General features: G+C 37.4%; 1 protein-coding gene across 1 annotated transcript in view; it reads left to right on the forward strand.

Moving 5' to 3' along the window:
- LOC130917920 (melatonin receptor type 1B-like) overlaps positions 1-21,722 on the forward strand; it is an 83,852-nt gene that overhangs the window by 1,071 nt on the left and 61,059 nt on the right. The window lies entirely within an intron of this gene.

The following is a 21,722-nucleotide window of genomic DNA, read 5'->3' on the forward strand; positions in this document are numbered from 1 at the left end:
GTCAATTTTTTTTTTCAAGCGATGGTATATTTTTATTCCTCAGCACTTCAACTGTTATTGTTATACTTTACTGTAAATTATTGCATGACCATATTAAGCCCCAATAAACAGAAAAAAATCATTGAAGTCTGACTAGAAAAATCTACAGAAATGAAACATCACCCTTCTGAGAGCATAAGTTCCCTCTGGGTAAGAACAAAATTCTTACCATGAAATTGAAACGACCATATCTCCGGTTTTTCGTGGTCTATTGGTGCCAAATAAAAACAGTGAGAGACAGTGTTGTTAATAACGGCTTAAGAGTATTAATGGCGTTATTTTTTTCAGGTAGTTGTGACGGCGTTGCAAACGCGATGCTAGGTGGCTCCAATAATATCTGACTGTAGCCAATTTTTATTTTTATTTTTTTGGGGGGGAATGAAAAAACAAAGCAAAAAAAAAACATGAAAAGTAACACCAGTTACTTTACCAAGTAACTAATTACTCTTACGCTCAGGTAACTGAGTTACTAACTCAATTACTTTTTGGGAGAAGTAATTTGTAACTGTAATTAATTACTTTTTTAAAGTAAGATTAACAACACTGGTGAGGGAGTTTGGAAACTGCAATTTCGAGTAATGTTGATGTCAGCACTCGATGTCAAATTGTTTATCTTTCTCTATCTAAAGACGCCACGTGATTGAACAGGCTGGCATGATCATAGGACTTCCGACTGCAAGCTTGTGTGTGGTCATGTGCAGAAATAGGCAGTAATGCTTTACATTTACTTGATTAACTTTTTGAGAAAAATGTACTTCCAGGAGTTGGCTTATTAAGCCATGCTTTTTACTCTTAAGTAGATTTGTGAAGAAGAAATGATACTCATACTCCGCGACTGGGGCGACACTAGTCGTTACATTTTTCCTCTTTATTCTAAATATAGTATTAGATTTTACTTTTTTTGCCAAAAACGCCAACAGTGGCTCTACCAGTTTCACCAATGAAACGTCTCAACAATATTCACAGCTTGCCGTTTAATGATCAAGCCTGCCTGTTCAATCACGTCACGTCTGTAAAGCGTCGTAAAAACTTAAGTATTTGACATAGAGCACCCAGACTCGAAAGCGTGATTTTAATCTCCCAGTTTTTATTTGGCACCGATTGACCACGGAAAAACAGACATTATGCTTTTGGTTTTACAAAAAGAAATTTGTTTTCTCCACTAGAGGTCACTCATGGTCTATGGACAAATAATGCGTCATTTCGTAGATTTTTTCTCTGTCCGGAATTTTAGGATTTTTGTTGTAGTAATAATAATAATAATAATAATAACGGGTCATATAGATAACTGTGCTGAGGAAAAAAAATACCATTGTTTCAAAAAAAAAAAAAAAAAAAAAAAAAAAAAGAGCAAAAATTGTAAGCAGTTACTGACAATGTTACTCATTACTTGACCATTCTTTTCACCAAATGCCGTTTTTTAAATTATACTTGAGTACATTTTTGGATGACTCTTTTTACTTTTAGTTGAGTAATATTATTTTGAAATAACACTACATTTACTTGAGTACATCTTTTGGCCACTCTACCCATCTCTGGTCATGTGTCTGTATCGTTACTTCTGATTGGTATAATTAGTTATGTGATTATTGTTGCGACGTCTCATTGGTGAAACTGGTCAAGACACCGGCGACATCTTTGGCAAGTCAAATCTAATATGTAGAATGTAGAGGAAAAAATATAACGACTCTGGTGTAGCCCAAAGTAGCGAAGTAAGAGAAGAGTCTCTTCTTCACAAATCTACTCAAGTCAAAGTAAAAAGTATGGCGTGGTAAAACTACTGTTGGAGTCAATTTTTCTCAAAAGGTTACTCAAGTACTTACGTATAAGTACTTCATGTTATTATACCTACAGTCTGCAGTTCTGCATTACATTGGTAACGTTCCCATTAACTTTTACTGATTCTGTCTAGGAGGATCAGTGGTTAACTGGTAACCATTTCAACTCACAGATCTGAGTTTGAGGGTTTAAATTTGTGCGGGTTTACTCTGGGTACTGTGATTTCCTCATTCGTCCCAAAAATATGCATGTTACATTGACTGCATTTGGTGTGAATATGTCAGTGTAAATGGTTGTCTGTCTTTTTCTGCTCTTCGACTGGTTGGCAACCAGTTCAGGGTGTACACTGCACACCTGCCCAGCAGCGTTGTGGTGATGACAGCATGAAAATACACTCATGTTTAAGTCGATTTAATTCATTGAATATACAGTAGTTATAGGAACTTTACAGGAATGTACATTCTGAAGCTAAGACAATAGGAATAGTACACTGGTACTTGTACAAACGAATTTAATAAGTTCCAGGGCCTGGTTTGTAAGTCAAAATTAGAGAATTTCCCATAAGAATGCATTACGCATTCCACAGACCAAAAACCTGTACGAAGTCCTTGATAAACACTGCAGGTACAATTGCATAGACAGCAATATAAAAGATCAACGTTTGCGTTATCTTCAAAATATATTCCATATCACTCTGCATAATATAGGTCATTTGTACTTATTTTTGGAGTTTTGGGATCGAAAAGAGGTAAGTATGTGATAATATCGCGTTAAAATCGTGGCGTCTTTAATTCTGCTATCTCATGCTCTCAACTCCAGTTAGGGTTTCGCTGTTTTAATTTATTTTTTTTTTAAATGCCCTGCTGTTCAAAAATTTTCATCCCCCAGAAAAAGACTTTAAGCTTTCCAGTGATGTATCACACATGCATATCCGGCAATTTTGAAATTTCGCCAAATTGGGGGTCTCAGAGCGGAACTTCAAGTTCATATACATATAAATATACATATATATATATTAGGGCTGTTAAACGATTAAAATTTTTAACCGAGTTAATTACAGCTTAAAAATTAATTAATCGTAATTAATCACAATTCAAACCATCTATAAAATATGCCATATTTTTCTGTAAATTATATATATATTCTGTAAAATAAATTGTTGGAATGGAAAGATAAGACACAAGATGGATATAAACAGTGGGGAGAACAAGTATTTGATACACTGCCAATGGGTTTTCCCAATGGCAGTGTATCAAATACTTGTTCTCCCCACTGTACATTCAACATACAGTACATAAGGACTGTAGTGGGCATTTCACTCTACTGTTATTTAAATCTGTCTATGCTGTCCTCACTCCGAAGCGTCTACTTTTTCCAAAGCTAGACAGCTAGTGAACGACGCCTTAATAATCAGACTTCTTCCTTTTTCATCTGATTTATTAATAAAATAGTCTCAAACCATTGTCCTCTTTAGACCGTCGTAAAACTACAAAAAAAAAAAGTACACAAGCATTGAATCAGACTTCTTCCTTTTTCATCTGATTTATTAATAAAATAGTCTCAAACCATTGTCCTCTTTAGACCGTCGTAAAACTACAAAAAAAAAAAGTACACAAGCATTGCATTAGCAACAACGTTAGCTTAGCACGCTATACAGGTTCACTAAACATAAACAAAAAGCGTCTCATACAAAAATTAGAACATTTCGCTTACTAACATAATATGTACATTTTTTACAACAACCATACTTACGGACAAATCTTGTCCAAGGATCATATAAGCACAACATTACAACGTAGGCGTCAGCCCGAGACGTCGTGCAGCCATATTGAACTGGCAAGAAAAAAATAAACCATGTCGCAAAGCGACCACAAGAGTTCGCTGTTAGACAGCACAAAAAGCCTTGCTGTAAAACTTACCAAAAGGCAGAATACTGTCTGAGCGGGACATGTGCGTTAATTGCGTCAAATATTTTAACGTGATTAATTAAAAAAATTAATTACCGCGCGTTAACGCGATAATTTTGATATATATATATACACTCACCGGCCACTTTATTAGGTACACCATGCTAGTAACGGGTTGGACCCCCTTTTGCCTTCAGAACAGCCTCAATTCTTCGTGGCATAGATTCAACAAGGTGCTGGAAGCATTCCTCAGAGAGTTTGGTCCATATTGACATGATGGCATCACACAGTTGGTGCAGATTTGTTGGCTCCACATCCATAATGCGAATCTCCCGTTCCACCACATCTCAAAGATGCTGTATTGGATTGGGATCTGGTGACTGTGGAGGCCATTTGAGAACAGTGAACTCATTGTCATGTTCAAGAAACCTGTCTGAGATGATTCCAGCTTTATGACATCACGCATTATCCTGCTGAAAGTAGCCATCAGAAGTTGGGTACATTGTGGTCATAAAAGGATGGACATGGTCAGCAACAATACTCAGGTAGGCTGTGGCGTTCCAACGATGCTCAATTGGTACCAAGGGGCCCAAAGAGTGCCAAGAAAATATTCCCCACACCATTACACCACCACCTCCAGCCTAAACCGTTGATAAAAGGCAGGATGGATCCATGGTTTCATGTTGTTGACGCCAAATTCTGGCCCGACCATCCGAATGTCGCAGCAGAAATCCAGACTCATCAGACCAGGCAACGTTTTTCCAATCTTCTATTGTCCAATTTCGATGAGCTTGTGCAAATTGTAGCCTCAGTTTCCTGTTCTTAGCTGAAAGGAGTGGCACCCGGCGTGGTCTTCTGCTGCTGTAGCCCATCTGCCTCAAAGTTCGACGTACTGTGCGTTCAGAGATGCTCTTCTGCCTACCTTGGTTGTAACGGGTGGTTATTTGAGTCACTGTTGCCTTTCTATCAGCTCGAGCCAGTCTGGCCATTCTCCTCTGACCGCTGGCATCAACAAGGCATTTCCGCCCACAGAACTGCAGCTCACTGGATATTTTTTCTTTTTCGGACCATTGTCTGTAAACCCTAAAGATGGTTGTGCATGAAAATCTCAGTAGATCAGCAGTTTCTGAAATATTCAGACCAGCCCTTCTGGCACCAACAAGTGTTGCATTGCACAATTTCTGAAATAAATGATTCAAAACCTGACAAAGCTGGCGACTTCCTTGGCAATGTTACAATAATAATGATTGTCACCATAACTTATAAAGACTCGCGAAGAGAGATCGGAGAAGGACCGTCGAGATCGTAGCGATTCTATTGCCACGAGCTTCACCTTTTTCCTTTTTTCACCACCTGCACTTAACTTCTTGGGACACATGTTGATTTCTCTCACAAGAAAATCCGTCATGCGTCTTGCGGGAATACAAGGAAATTGCGATGCTGTCGTAAATCGTCTTAAGCATGTCGCCATATGTGGGGACAAATGACGAGTCAATTTTTACGTCAGACGTCGAAAGGATCATATGTGTAGAGGTACCTCTCTACAATAAAAGAGGATGATTAACAATCACCTAACAACAATACAACCTCTTCAAATCAACTGATGACTTTTTAAAATGTTGATTTTTATCCATACTAATATTCTCAAGTATTTTGTCCCAAGAAAGCTGTGGCTTTTGCCTGTTTTTGAATTGCATGGATTCTACCTTTATACTCAAGAGGTTTTTAATATTAAAGCCAAAAAAGTGTCTACTGTAGTTGAGAGTCAGTAGTTAAAAATGTCAACGCGGCAAGTTTAACACTGAAAGGTCAAATTTCCAATCTCCTGCAATGGTTCCGTCTGATATGCACCATATTCATTTGAATAGTTTCAGTTAATAGGGTAGGCTGGGGTCCTGTTTATTGTTTATAGAGGTACAGTGAGTTTCAGAAAGTTCAATTTACAGGTGCTATGAAATGGTTACCATGTCAAAAAATGAAAATGACTGCACTAATTTATTTATTTATTTATTTATTTATTTATTCATCTTTTTTAACCTGTCCTGTTCAGCTGTTTGACTCAGAGAGTCTAAGTCTAAGTCTAAGTGCCCGGATAGTCTGAACAGTTTTAATGTTTCAAATTGAGAGTCTGACATACTCCCATTGTGATCATTCAAAATACCTTTTTATCATGACAAAGCAGCGAACAGGAATGGATTATGGGGGGGCAGAAGAAAAGAAACACAAGAGAAGAAAGAAAAGAAACACATACACAAACAACAACAAGAAATACATTGAACATCATGACTGCACCAATTTAATTTTACACGTTGAAAACCAATTTGCGAATGACCACTGGCACTTACCATTTCAGTTATTCCACTCAAAACAATGCATCAAGGAACGCTTACTTTTTTCAGAAATTATGATTATGACATCACAACCAGAATTAAAGATCATGTTTAGCTTTTAGTGCTTTGCTAGCTAGTACATGTTGATGTAATGACACAACGGTCACAGGCAGGGGAGGGTAGTAATGCGTTTCTCAAGTAAATGTAATGGAGTAAAGGTTTTTTGTTTGTTTGGTTTTTTTGGGAGAAAAAATGTACTTCTAAGGTCAAGGGAAATCGTTATATTATACCATTATTTAAATCAATTTAATACAAAACATTTAAACTGCAAACCCCGATTTCAATATTCATTTGAGAACCTTTTTTGTTCATTTTCAATGGTGACTTTCAATAAGAGTGGTGAATGTGATGCAAGTATCTATGTTGAACAGGCAAAGCTACTGAAAGACCAACATCAACATCCCCAGGCCACAGTGCCAGAGTGAGGAGAAAGGGAATTTTCATTCCAGTGCTTCTGATGCACTAATTAGAAATGCCAGATTAGATATGCTCCAAGAAGATTGACTTCCCTCTGTTGTGTTCAGTTCATTTGCTTGTGCACCAAAATAAAGAACCTTGGAATTTTTCTACCTCTAAATAACAAGGACACATGGCGCTGGCATATTTGGCAATCATTTCAACAGGAGCTAAATATAGTAGGCCTAAATAAACCTGACATTTACAATCTCTCCCGTTTGCAGGTATAGCAGTTTCGGAAAGCTGGTAGATAAGTGCTTCGCAATGGAGAATCAAGTTGTGTTATCATACATATGTTGCATTTCAATCCGAAACTAGAAAATTTAATTTCTGGAGACATTGCGTGGATAGCTTTGCTGTGCTAGTCAGTATTCTTATAGTCCAAGTACAAGTACATGTGGTACAAGTACAAGTATAACTTGTAATTGTAGTACAAGTGCACATACTTATACTACAAGTACGTGTACTTTTACTACAAGAACTTTTATTAAGTACTACAAGTACTTGCACTAATCGTACTAAAAGTACATGTACTACAAGTACACATACTTGCATGATACTTGTAGTACAAGTACAAATATTGTACTACAAGTACATTTAGTATGTGTGCTACAAATATTACTTGTAATACACGTACTAAAAGTACTTGTAGTACACATATAAGTACATGCAGGAGTACTTGTGCATATATTTTTAGTACAATTACACACATTGTACTTCAAGTATGTTTACTTTTACTACAAGAACTTGTAGTAAATGTAGTACACATACTAAAAGTACTTGTAGTTCAAGTACATGTACATGAAGTACACATACTTGAAGTACACATACTTAAAGTACACATACTTGATTACACACATACTTGTACTACAAGTGTCATATTGACTCCCGATTACTGAAAGCAAATCTTGTTTTAAATCAGCTGTATTAAAGATTTGCAATTCAATGATTCATTCAGTGACCTTAATATTTCAACATTTCTCCACTAGAGGGCACTCATCCGCTTTGGAGTGGTGATGTTTCATTTCTGTACATTTTTCAAGTCGGAATTCAATAATTTATATGTATTTTTTGGCCTAATACGGACAAATAACAGGTTATAGTACAGGATAATAATAACAACAGTACATAAAGATGAAGAAAATTATAAAATTTTATAGAATTTTAAAATAAAATTATACCTTTATTTAAAAACAAAAAAAGACAGTAGTAAGTAGGTAGTTCCTATTCTTTTAACCAAATACTTTTTACATGTACTTGAGTTTTTTTTTTTTTTTTTTTTTCCTTTTACTGGAGCAATATTATTTTGAAGCAACGCTACTCTTATTTGAGTAAAATATTTGGTTACTCTACCCACTTCTGCTGTTATCCTGTACCTTCCACTTGCACCAACTTTTTCTGCTTAAGTTTTTGAATCCACCCTATGGTTGATCAGTCTTGATGACTATTTTCTGCACGGGTCAGCTTTCCCCCCCTCACATGGATATATTTAAATATCAGTGGACTATGCAGATGTGTCATAATATATGTAGGAAAAATGCCAGATGGTTTCACTTAAATTCTTCATCTCGTGTCTCACGATAGTGTTACAGAAAAAGTCATAAGTCATATTTCATACAGTATTCAATTTTTACTTGTCTTTTTGTGCTTTGGAATACTGCTCCGGCCAGTAAAAAGAATAAATTACCATAATTTCATAATTGTCTTGCAGAAAGTCTTTCATATTAATGTTTAACAGTCTCTAAGATCAAACACAGAAAATTGCAACTGCCATTTGTTATTATGTTAGTCTCCCAAGGGGACAGTTTAAAATGCTTTTAAGTAAAAAAAAAAAAAAAAAAAAAAAAGCTTACCTTTGTGTCACTTAAGCCTACACCCAAAAAAATGCACATGCACTCTTTCAACTTTTAAATAGGTGTTTTTCATTGTATATACACATTAGCTTTGTGTTTTTACACATTACTGAATCCACTGTGCTTTGTGTTTTTACACATGACTGAATCCATTGTTGTATCAATTATGTAAAAGAGTCAATAATAACACTTATGAAAAAGCATTGCTTAATATATTTGACAGTGACGTGCGGTCAGGGGAGGCAGGTGAGGCAGAGCCTCACCTGTCATCATGACAAAAAAATAATTATAGCATCAAATTTATATGAATATTTGTCCATTGCTCTTTATGTATGACTCATTTCAAACATTTTTTATAGTCAAAATCGCTGAATTTGCCTATTTCCTGTTCCAATAAAGAAATTAAACGAAAGGTGCGGCAGCAACGAGTAAAGCCTCACCTCTGATTGCGCAATCCATAACAAACTGGGTTGATACATGGAATTGGAGCGTGCTGGTTGCCGTACATCTGCATGTCGCCGTTATAATGTTTCCAGATACGTTTATTTGACCTGATTTTCCACATTCTGGCTAATGTCTTTATCCCTTAAAGTTTAATGTTTGTTAGCGACATATTTAGTTTTGCTGATGGAACATAAAACCGCAGTGAAAAGGCACATGCTGCGGCAGATAGTACTCTGCCGCACTGCAAGGGGGCGTACGTGAAACTGGACTTTCCGTTAAATGTGGACGCGGTTAACACAACACCGGAGCTAGAAGGTTTGCTTCAAACTACGGGACAGAAGATAACTCGCGCTTTTCAAACGGACTGGTACACCCGAAAAGACTGGCTATGTGGCTGTCCTTCGAAAAATCGCCTTTGCTGCTTTCCCTGCCTTTTCTTCTCAACTTGTGCCAATGTCTGGACTAACACGAGATATTGTGACATTCAAAAACTACGACGAAGCCTCAGCAAACATGAGAGCTCGACCACCCACATTCAAAACCTGATTGCTTTAAAAACTTTTGGAAGCTCAAGGATCGAGTTGGCTTTGACGAACAGCGGAAGCTCAACGGTAGCATCCTCAATGCTAAGGTAAAGAAAAGAGTTTGAAAGACCTCATTAATGCAACCTGCATCCTAGCTAAACAGGAGTTAACATTTCGTGGTAACGATGAGCGTGTAAGCTCTTCTAAACGTGGCATATATGTAGAACGATTACATGGTTTTGCTGAGAAAGATGAAAGGTTAGCTAGACTTTTGGACACATCCACTGTGTTTTCTGGCTTGTCAAATAGAACACAGAACGATCTAATTGAAGCAATCCTCTCCACTGAGGCGGAGATATTTTTTTTTTTTTTTAAGTAAAGGAAAATAAGGAGGACTTTTACAAAAAGGGCGTAGGTTTGCATAGGGACGGTAGGGACATAACACTACCAACTTTTCAGGATGCTAAAATTGTCCCCACCAACTTTTAAGCAACCTTACCTTTTTTGCATGATATAATGTTCAGTTATATAGAGAATTTAGATCTTTCAATAGTTCCATATGTTGTAAGGATAGAATTGACCCTACCATTATTAAGTGAATTATTTTCATTATGTTTATGTTTGCTAATAAAAACCAGACATTTATTCAGGAAGTTTTCAAAACGTTTCTTTAGTATTTTTTGAAAACAAAGATTTGAATCGAACAGTGTATCATCTGAACCAATGCATGTAAAAGTTATTATCAGAAGATAAGGATTTATTTTGCATTGATCATTTTGCCTATTAATTAATTAGGTTCATATACATGAGAAATGTGGCCCTTTGCCCCCTGCATTAAATCTGTTTGGTCTAATTAATGTCCCGTCCCCAGCAAAAAGTGTACCTACATGCAGGTTATGCTGTTATATCGTCCCTACGAATGTTGATACCAAACCTATGCCCTTCCAAAGTAATGCCGGTTTTTGTGGTGAAGGACAAGCGCAAGAGCACAAACAGTTTTCATTTCAATCTTATAAAAAAAAAAAAAAAAATTTAAATTAAAAAAAAGAGCTTAGACCAAGAAAAATACAATAGAATATTTAAAAACTAAATTTTGGCCTTAAATAAAATATTCTTTGTTTTTCTTTTCACACTTTTTGTTTAGCAATCTGTAATAAATTGATTAAAGTATCAGAATTAAAAGTTTTAAAAACAACTGAATATTTCACCAAAGGTCAGAATTGAATTCTGTGGCTTTGTACACCACTCTTTACTCTCATTTATGTTGCATGAATTATAGAATTGCGACGACCAACACATTGAGGGTGTGGGGCAAATGCATGTTATTTTCTTACTTTTACGTATCGATAATATGTACCGTGTGTGTGTATTTTGTGAAGAATGCTGATGAGATATGAAATAACCAGTAGCCAATTGAATAAGCTACCGTTTTTGGTTTATATATTTGGAAATCTGACACTAAAGGAGTCAGTGCCTCACCAACCATGAACCTCACCGCACGTCACTGATATGTAACGTGATTAAATTAAATAAAATTACATTTGAAATTGGTGTTTTTTATTGTATATACATATTAGCTTTATGTTTTTACAAATTACTGAACCCATTGTTGTAATCATGTAAGAGAGTCCATTAAAACACTTATGAAAAAGCATTATTTAATATATACAGGCATGAAAATGGGTCAGGGGTTAAAAAGGTGAGAAGGAAATATGTTCCGGTACACTGTACAACTAGGGCTGTCCCAAACGACTAATTTTCTCCCGATTAATGAGCTGATTATTTTTACGATTAGTCAAATAATCGAATAATGCCCCCCCCCCCTTTTTTTTTTCTTTCTTTTTTTTCTTTTTACTAATTTAGCAATGAAATTTTTTATGGTAAATGGTGTTACACTTGTATAGCGCCTTTCCACCTTTTGAGGCCCTCAAAGCGCTTTACACTGTCTCCTCATCTACCTACTGGTGACGCAGCACCAGGAGCAACATTGGGTTCAGTATCTTGCTCAAGGATACTTAGACGAGTTCATGAGACGAGAATCAAACCCACAACCTCTGGGTGGGGAACGACTACAGTATCACTGAGCCACAACATCTCATGATGACACTTATTAATTCACAAAAACATTTTGGAACACTTAAATTCTTTATTAAATTACAAATAAACAGATAGATAACAACAATAAATCACAAATAAACAATGAGGTCAAATGCTGATAACATTAACTAGTGCAAAAGAATGGAATGTAAACAGATTCAGAACACTGACTTCCCCTTTCCAACATGATTCAAAACAATTTAAAAAAAAAATTAGCATTAATATTATAGTATACTACTATATATAATAGTAGTGTAATAATTATTCATTGCCCATCAGATTTTTCATAAGGGTGTCATTTTAAAGCTATTCTGAGTGTATAATCTGAAGTATTTGGGATGAACTCAAGAAGTTGTTATTTATATGACGAACATGACGTGCTTTTATTTTGAAATGTTCACCATAAGTATGTTCGCTAAGCCGCTAACCATAAGCTTTGCACTCTGCAAAAAAAAAAAAGCTCTTTATGTCAATGCATGTGGCGTCAGTAATCAATTTTTTTCTTTTTTTTTTTGACGTTAGCAAATGCTGTTAACCAGCGATTTTTCATGTTTGAAGTGTCACCTTTTAACCGCAAGTTTGCGTTTTGGAGAAGACTGCCAATGTTTTATATCAGGCTAAAGTAGGTTGTCTCTTTTCCCCATTAGCCTCAATGTAGCAATGCTAACTTCTACAGTGTTTAATATAGATGTGTTTCCTTATTTTATATGTCTGAACTTTAATGCTATGGCGTGTTGATGACCAATAAACATCTGTGAAGGAACTGGAGTCTCATATGCCAACAACACGCACGTGTACATGCACGCAAAAATGTATGCACGCCAGCTGGTAATTGTCTCCTGTCGTCTTCCAAAATTACAGCTGGGTGACGGCGCTTTAGGTGTTCATTCACGGCCGACGAGCAGCCTGGTATGCAAACATTGGCATTGAAGAGACAGGACACAGTAGTGTACCCTCCTTTGTTTCGTTGAAATAAGTCAATGTTTTGGCCACTCTGGTGCGCTTTTTTGGCTTTGTGCCGCTTTCCCCGCATACCAAGCGTCAGACATTTAAAAAATTTCTCCAAAAGGTGAGACATTTTCATGCCTGTATTTATGTAACGTGATTGCACAAATTGTATAACTTCTGACCCTCTGAGGTTGCTGTACACTGCAAAATGTGTGGAGTTGATTTTTTGGTGTAAATTATTTTTGAGTGGATAGGTGTTGATTTGGGTGTTGTTTTAAAACTAGCAGTGTTTAGATTGCTCTTGGAGTGATGTTAATTAACACAGACACCGCTGGCAGAGTTAAATCTACTACCAGAGTTAATCAGCCACACCCACTTTAAGTGCACGAGTTATAAAACAAAGCAGGCGCAAAGACTTGTGGGTGAATTCACGCCACAACTGTAAGTACTGTTGTCTGTAAATACCTGGAGTATGTTCATTTGAAAAAACATATAATAGTGAGCATGACTTCTGTGCTTACATAGGGATGCAAAGTCCCTGTTACCTCTCACGAGTGCAACAGTAGGGTACAATTGCCAGTTAGGCCCATGTTCTGCACTTGGGTCCCCCACTCATCCAGAAAATTAACAACATCACAATGAATATTTAAAATTACCACTCGTATTGTAAGAAAACAAAAGGCGGTTACACATTTTGCATGTAAAATTGCTTAACTTGTTCAAGCAGTTTATTACGTCTTACTTAAATCATTTAGGCAATTTTCATTTAACGACATAACTTAAAAGTTACTTAACGCAGTTGTGTGTAACCACTTGAAATAAGGTCCTTGCATAAATACCATGTTTCATTTTTTTGAGTGTATACTCTAAAGTCTGATACATGTTCCGTTATATACCTGGCCATGTGTGAACGCGATGTGCCGGCTCAGTTGACCTGGACATTAGCCGGTACTTTACCAACTTGCGACGTAGTCACATGTATGATACATTACCGCGTTCCGCTATGTTTGCACTCTGAAGCGGAACATTACTAGCTGCATTCAGAGGTTGAATAATGGCGTAAATTTCTCAGTAGTGAGCAATCTAATCAATTACTTTTCTCATCTTTGCAACGCCGTTACCGTTACTGATGATGTGAAGGGGCGCGTTACTACAATTTGGTTGAACGATACGCAAGTTCTCTGATTTTGTGACAGCTTAGAGATATGAGTGTAGGCCCAAAGTGCCCCTTTTGACTGGGCTTTTTTTTTTTTTTTTTGTGCGTATGTGTGTGCTGGCCGACTGTGCAGGCACGCCACAGAGTACTTTACTTGAAAACAAAAAAACACCTTTAGAAATAAATGGATATATTAATAAATAAAGCCGTCTGTGTGCCGCTAAGCCGCCACAATAGACTGTCCGTGTTGCATCTATTTCCTGGACACGCAGAGGACCAAGAAGTTAGGAAAAAGTGAGTGAAAAAAATCAATGGAAAGGACTTTGTTCTGAATCACAACATCTGGGTTAGTTTTGATAAAATTGAATATCGTTGCAGTTGGATGGTCTCATTGAGTGCTCTTTCTTAATTATCAAGAACACCAGCAGTACCCACCAGCAGTAATTGTAAACGCAGGTAGTCGGCTACTGTGTGCTTTATATTTAATTGAATGAATAATAACTGAGATGATGCAGTATGTGCAGATGTTTATATGTTGTACAAAACTGAATTTCATAATTGCCTAACGCTAAAAAATTGTATTTCCTAATGTGTGCATCTAATGTACAGGCTAACGTCATTAGCCAGCTAGTTGGGCTACCCTGCTTGCTGGTAACCTCGAAAGCCTTTCAATGGGGAAAAAAAATTTGACAGAAAAAGACTTTTTATCCTTCATCTTTTTTTTTTTTTTTTTTTTTTTCATCTGGGGCGGTGGGAATGGGCATTTAATGGTGTAATGTTGGGTTAACTCATCTAATGATTTTATTTTTATTTACTTTTAATAACACCAGGTTTATTGGGGGATTTTTTTTTTTATATAAATAATTATACATACTTTTTTCTTATATAGTTTTCCACTTTAATAACTGTAATTAACCCCCCATGGCTATTTCGATCCATGTGTCGCTACTCTTTATAGGCAATCATATTTGTCCGTTCTCTTCACAACGTTATCTAGAAAGGTGCACACACTCTTTAAAGTGCCTATGACAAGAGAAAAAAAGTCTTTAAAAGCATTAATATGTGAATTAGAATCATATTTTGAGACGATTCGACTATATACAACAATTTGGTAAAGCGCAGATGACGAGAAATTAGTGTTTTAATCTGCCGTTTAGCTACACCTACCATTATAGAGTTCTAGCGTCTCCAACAGGAGGATGACGTCGGCAGGGTCATGGTTTCATCTGATTTAGAATTCAGGCCATTGAGGGGAATTATTCAGAACGAGGAAAATGCAACGAAGACAGCCGCAAAATGTCATTGTTTCAGTCTCTCGACTTGAATATTTTTACAGGATATTCTTTTCAGCTAAGTATTTTTCCCCAATTGCTAAATAAATGGTATGGTCGTGACAAATAAGTCTTGTGCTAAATGGAATATGAAATATTAAAAATGCAATTATTCAGTACGACATGGCAAAATTACTCCATAATGGTCAAAACTGTTGACTTCACCTTTACTGACGCACCTCCAGAATGACATTTTATGCCACCGGAATTAGTCCGGCTTTTGTCATTCCCCTGCCCTGGCTTCGGAGAGCGTAAACAAACCTACCCGACATGCTAACTCAAACCGAGTGATTTTTTTAAGTCTATTCACGGCTTTCAAAGCGAAAAATCACTCAAAACTACTCGGGATCATTTCACACGCGGGGTTGTCGATTGTCTTTGCCGATCGGCAACCCACCCGACGGAAAGCAAGTTACAGCTCGTCCCCTGCTGTGGGCAGGAGAGCGTGTTTGCCGGGGAAGCAGCTGGAGAATTACTGCCGGACAAACTGGCCGACGTTGGAGGAGCGCGTAGCTGCCACATGGTCAACACGAATATGGAGTAAATTAATGCTTAACTACACGGTGAAGACATAAACAGTGAGAGAGCGGCTGCAGTTGTGGTGCAGCTAACATAGCAGGATGTTTTCTGAGGAGAACTTTTCTACATGTCCGTCCATGATCAAAGTGAATAGTCCTTGATTTAAAGAAAGTTTGTAGTGTTTACTTTGTAATTGCTGTATAGCGGCCATTTTTAACACAAAGTTGCCATTTCTGATTAGGTGGAAAATTTGACAGAACACCAGTCACACGATGAGGGCAATAAGCCGAGTATAGCGCCTTCCCGTTGGGGGCATGTATGACAAGCCGCCGGTCGTCGGCCGAGTGGCATTCTCGGTGGACAAGGGAAACGTGTGCAATGATCCTAGTATTTGACATAATACAAAATACGATGCTTTTTGAAACCCAAAAAGGCTCACACGCCTCTCCGTGGTGCAGCTACAAAAGCCTGCAGCTGTTTTGCTGGCATGCTGTGAAAAATAAACGAATAAATCCACAAAATCAGCTGAATCCGCATGCTATCAAGCAATGCTGTATTGTGAGATGCTTACCAGGGTGATTCGCATTCGTCCTAAACCCGAGACTGCAGCCGGAAGTCACTCATTTGCATGGCGCGGGATTCAATAATTGAATATATAAAACGATCGCTTCCACACACATCCAAGCGGTCCATTTCATTCAGGAGCATAAAATATGAAACAAAGCGTGAAATATGAAATAAACATGCTTTTTGGTGTCATACGCACTTGTTTTAATCTAAATCTAAATTTAATATCTGCAATCTGTTTTCTGTGATTCCGGTGTTTGTATGAATCTTAATGTGATAATTTGGTAATTCCATTTCTATGTATTTTGTAGTAACATTGATATTTTTTTATTGTTCCCACTGGGCACCTTGTTAAGTTTTCTGTCTTCTCTCTCTCTTTACAACGTTATTGAGAGAGGAAGAAATTAAGAACGCTTTAAAAATAAAAAGCCACCAGGGAATCTGATTTTTTAAATGTATGGTTTGTACTTCATTATGTAGACATGCCTCGTCAGGAAAAGAGGTTGAGGGATTAAAAAAAATAAAAAATAGCTGGATGAGGCTGCTAAAGGCAGTGGATCCCTCATTAGCTGGGTGAAGAGCACATACACTTACATAGGTAGGAATAACAGTTTGCAAAGGATATTCAGGTATAAAATCCAACAACTATAAACACAATTACAATGTTATTGTTCTATAACATTTTATGTCAATATTTTATTAATTATTTGGTGCTAGAGTTGTCAAGTATGAAAATAATGAAATAATAGTTTTGAAAAAACTATGCTGATGGTGGCTCAGTGAACATCTGATGTGACTTGTTCTCAGATGAACAACAATTTTAGGAAGGGATTTTGATACAGACGTTGAAGGAAGAAAAGAGGCAGAGACTGAGTCCCAGCCACAAAGTGTTGATGACAGTGTTGTTTTTTATTTGCTATTCCCGGCTCCCAATTAAGGTCTGTCACAGTCACAGCCAATTATAATGTAAAGCTGTTTAAACTGATTTATGCTGTTGAGGGGATGGCGTGTCTCAGTGGTAGAGTAGTTGTCCCCCGTCCCAGAGGCTGTGGGTTCGATTCTCTGCCCTGATCAACTCGTCTAAGTATTCATGAGCAAGATACTGAACCCAACATTGCTCCTGGTGCTGCTTCATCAGTAGGTAGATGGCGATGTAGTGTAAACCGCTTTCAGCACCTTGAAAGGTGGAAAAGTCCTATATAAGTTTACCACCATTTGTATGGTGTGTTAAATTCTTGTTCATGTCCCCCTTTTTATCTATTGAGCACCTGCCCCTCCATTAGTCTCTGCACGGCCCTGTCAGAGTGGGAGGGGGTTGGAGGGAAAAGGGTGGTGACGCCGTTGCAAACGCGATGATAATTGGCTAGGTGGCTCATAGCGTTAGCATAGCATTCACATTCTCGTTAGCATTAGCATTTAGTGTGGCGACTGTCATCTTCAACTCTCGGGCAACATTTTTTTTTTAACATATAGTTCGTAGCCTCCAGGTGGGGACAATTACCGGTAATTGAAAAGAATATTAATATTTTACTGCTGAGTGTGTATTATCATTACCAAATTGTCCTTGTAGACGCTACAATATAATAATAATTTGTTGTTTTTTTGAATTTCCAAAAATTGTCACTTGCCCCAAACTTTTCTTGAATGACGTATCCATGAACCTTGTGTTTTTTTTTTTCTATCAATACAACTCGAACAAAGATAGGAGAGGCAGGACATGTAGAGCATCTCCTGCATTTTGAAAAATATACTTATATATATTTCGGGTGTGATGATACACACAAGTAATGGTTAGGTGCGGGTTCAATACAAAACGCTTTTTTTCTCACGGCATTTGAAAGTTTTAAAGTCTGTAGTAGGTGAAATTCATACCAAAAAAATGTAAAAAGTGTGACCAATATATTTCTTTTTTTTTTTTTAATGAAAAAATTTAATTAAATCAGTTAATATAAACATATTTGATGTGAAAGATGTTATAGGATGTATAATGTAATGACGTGTACAACATGAGTACCTAATTACTCTTACAATGAGGTAAGTGAGTTACTAATGCAATTACTTTTTGGGAGAAGCAATTTGTAACTGTAACGAATTACTTTTTAAAATAAGATTAACAATACTGTTGATGGCATAGCTACTACGTGACTATGCTTTTTTTTCACCATAAAATGAAAAAACAACCAGTAATCTGATTAACTATAGTGATGTTTGCCGTTCTTTCTAATTGGGGATCATTTTTGGACGTTATCCATTTTTCTCCTGAGGGCCAGATGCATTTCGCCACATGATTTTGTGTGGCCCGTGAAAGCAAATTATGCGCATCGACTTCATGCTTCTCACTTTAACAGCGACATTGCAGATTGTGTTGAGATTTTGCAAGCATTGTACACTGCTGGTCAAAAGTATTGGCAGCCCAACACAAAACAGAATGAAAAAAAATTCATCATTATCATTTTACACAAATCTCCAAAAATGGTCTGGTCAAAAGTATTGGCACCCTTTGAAAAATGATGTGATGCTTCTCTAATTTGTGTCATTACCAGCACCTGTTACATACCGTGAAACATGTAGTGGCAATAGTTAAAATTGATTAAATTTGACTCAAACACTGTCCCGTGTCCTTGTGTGTACCACATTGAGCATGGAGAGAAGAAAGAACACCAAAGAACTGTCTGATGACTTGAGAAGCAAAATTGTGAGGAAGCATGGGCAATCTCAAGGCTATAAGTCCATCTCCAAAGACCTGAATGTTCCTGTGTCTACCGTGCGCAGTGTCATCAATAAGTGTGAAGCTCGTGGCACTGTGGCTAACCTCCCTAGATGTGGACGGAAAAGAAAAATATCCAATACTTTTGTCCGGCCTACTTGTGGAGTTTTGTGTAAAATGATAATGATTTTTTTTGTGCGTATGTTTTTTTATTGCAAGCAAAATAAATGAAGTTATTACTACCAAAGCATTTGTAATTTCAATCGTTTTCTGGGAGAAATTATGACCAGTGTTGTTAATAGTGAAGTTTCTAACAGTTTTTTTTTTTTTTTTTTTTTTGTAGTGAGTAATCTTTAATTAATTACTTTTGCATCTTTGCAACGCCATGTCCATCACTGAGGTACTGCAATAATAATAGGCAAAGATAGATATATTTATATAGGTTGGCAGACATCATACATAAAATTCATGATATTTGGGCTATTATTATCATATCTTTAGAGTTGAAAGGAGTCATAAGTGGAGCAAGTTTTTCACACATTAAGATTTTTTTACCCTCACGGGAGATGTTAGTCAGTGAACTCCATTTATTGGCAAAAAAACAAAGCTAATATATGGCTGTAGCTGACGCCAGCAGAAAAAAAAGTCATCAACAAAACACACACATTTCTTTGGCTTGCTTGCTCAAGTTTATTACTTGGGCAACCAGGTGAAGTGTTTAAGGGCTTTTATTAGTGGGGAGGGTTATTTACACAACATAGATTACAGAAGTTAGCTAAGTTTAAAATTGAGTTTTAGTTAACTTTTTCAGGGGAGTTATTCAAGCTTGGTTTTTAAACCAAAGGTATTTCTTTAAACAAATATCTTTTCTAAATATTACTTTTCTTGGAAGCATTTTGCCGACAAACTCTGTCAGGGTTATTTAGGAAATGCTAGGTTTATTTACACCTACAGTACTGGCCAAAAGTATTGGCACCCCTGCAATTCTCTATAATGCTGAATTTCTCCCAGAAAATGATTGCAATTACAAATGCTTTGGTAGTAATATCTTCATTTATTTTGCTTACAATGAAAAAACACAAAAGGAAATGAAAAAAAAAACAAAAACATAATTTTACACAAAACTCAAAAAATGGGCCAAACAAAAGTATTGGCACCCTCAGCCTAATACTTGGTAGCACAACCTTTAGACAAAATAACCGCAAACAACTGCTTCGATATCCATCAATGAGATTCTTACAATGCTCTGCTGAAATTTTGGACTATTCTTCTTTGGCCAACTGCTCCGGGTCTCTGAGATTTGAAGGGTGCCTTTTCCAAACTGGTGTTTTCAGATCTCTCCACAGGTATTCTATGGGATTCAGGTCTAGACTCATTGCTGGCCACTTTGGAAGTCTCCAGTGCTTTCTCTACAGCCATTTTCTAGTGCTTTTTGAAGGGTGTTTTGTGTCATTGTCCTGCTGGAAGACCCATGACCTCTGAGGGAGACCCAGCTTTCTCACACTGGGCCCTACATCACACTGCAAAATTTGTTGGTAGTCTTCAGACTTCATAATGCCAGGCAATAGATCAAGCAATCCAGTGCCTGAGGCAGCAAAGCAACCCCACAGCATCAGCGAACCTCCAACATGTTTGACTGTGTGGACCGTGTTCTTTTCTTTGAAGGCCTCGTTTTTTTCTTCTCTAAATTCTATGTTGATACCTTTTCCTAAAAAGCTCTACTTTTGTCTCATCTGACCAGAGATCATTCTTCCAAAACATTTTTGGCTGTATCAGGTAAGTTTCGGCAAACTCCAGCCTGGCTTTTTCATGTCTATGGGTCAGAAGTGGGGTCTTCCTGGGTATCCTATCATGGAGCCTTTTCATTCAGACGCCGACAGATAGTACGGGTTGACGCTATTGTACCCTCGGACTGCAGGACAGCTTGAACTTGTTTGGATGTTAGTCGAGGTTCTTTATCCACCATCCGCACAATCTTTCATTTAAATTTTCTTTTCTGTCCGCATCTAGGGAGGTTAGCCACATTGCAATGGGCTTTACACTTATTGATTACACTGCACACGGTAGACACAGGAACATTCAGGTCTTTGGAGATGGACTTGTTGCCTTGAGATTGCCCATGCTTCCTCACAATTTTGCTTCTCAAGTCCTTAGACAGTTCTTTGGTCTTCTTTCTTTTCTCCATGCTCAATGTGGCACACACAAGTACACAGGACAGAGGTTGAGTCACCTTTTGGCCATTTTTACTGGCTGCAAGTGTGATTTAGTTTTTGCCTACACCTGTTATGTGCCACAGGTAAGTAACAGGTGGTGTTAACTAGACAAATTAGAGAAGCATCACATTATTTTTCAAAGGGTGCCAATACTTTTGTCCGGCCCATTTTTGGAGTCTTGTGTAAAATGATAATGATTTATTTTTTTTCCCGTCCATTCTCTTTGTGTTTGTTCATTGCAAGCAAAACAAATGAAGATATTTATACCAAAGCATTTGTAATTGCAAACATTTTCTGGGAGAAATTAAGCATTATCTGACAGAATTGCAGGAGTGCCAACACTTTTGGCCAGCACTGTAGGATCTAGCAAGAAAATGTATGCAAACGATCGATAAAGTTCCTATCGATTGAGATGCCCTAAAAAAAAATTCTATGTCAGGCTTGGACGCTCTGGCTCCCGTTCACTGAGGGATCACAAGGGAAAGGACAAGAAATAGAGAAGGGCGAAGTTGGGTAGCCGGGTACTCCAGATTCACCGCTGTTCCAGCTATTGAGTCTGGCTACCATTAAGCGGATAAAATTTCCAGGGCAGAGCAAGCCACAGCAAACAGACAGCGGAGTGGACCAATCAGCGACGGGTGGGACGAGGGACTTGCGCGCGGAAGTAAACATACGAGGAGAGCGGAGTTTATTCATTATGGCTAGCGCGAGACAGACTTGTTGTCAATGACTTGTGTCAATGGTTTTTTGGTGATTTAAAACTGATTTTACCGTGGATTGGAACATATTCCC

Source organism: Corythoichthys intestinalis, chromosome 6, assembly GCF_030265065.1.
Source record: "Corythoichthys intestinalis isolate RoL2023-P3 chromosome 6, ASM3026506v1, whole genome shotgun sequence".
Lineage (NCBI taxonomy): Eukaryota > Metazoa > Chordata > Actinopteri > Syngnathiformes > Syngnathidae > Corythoichthys > Corythoichthys intestinalis.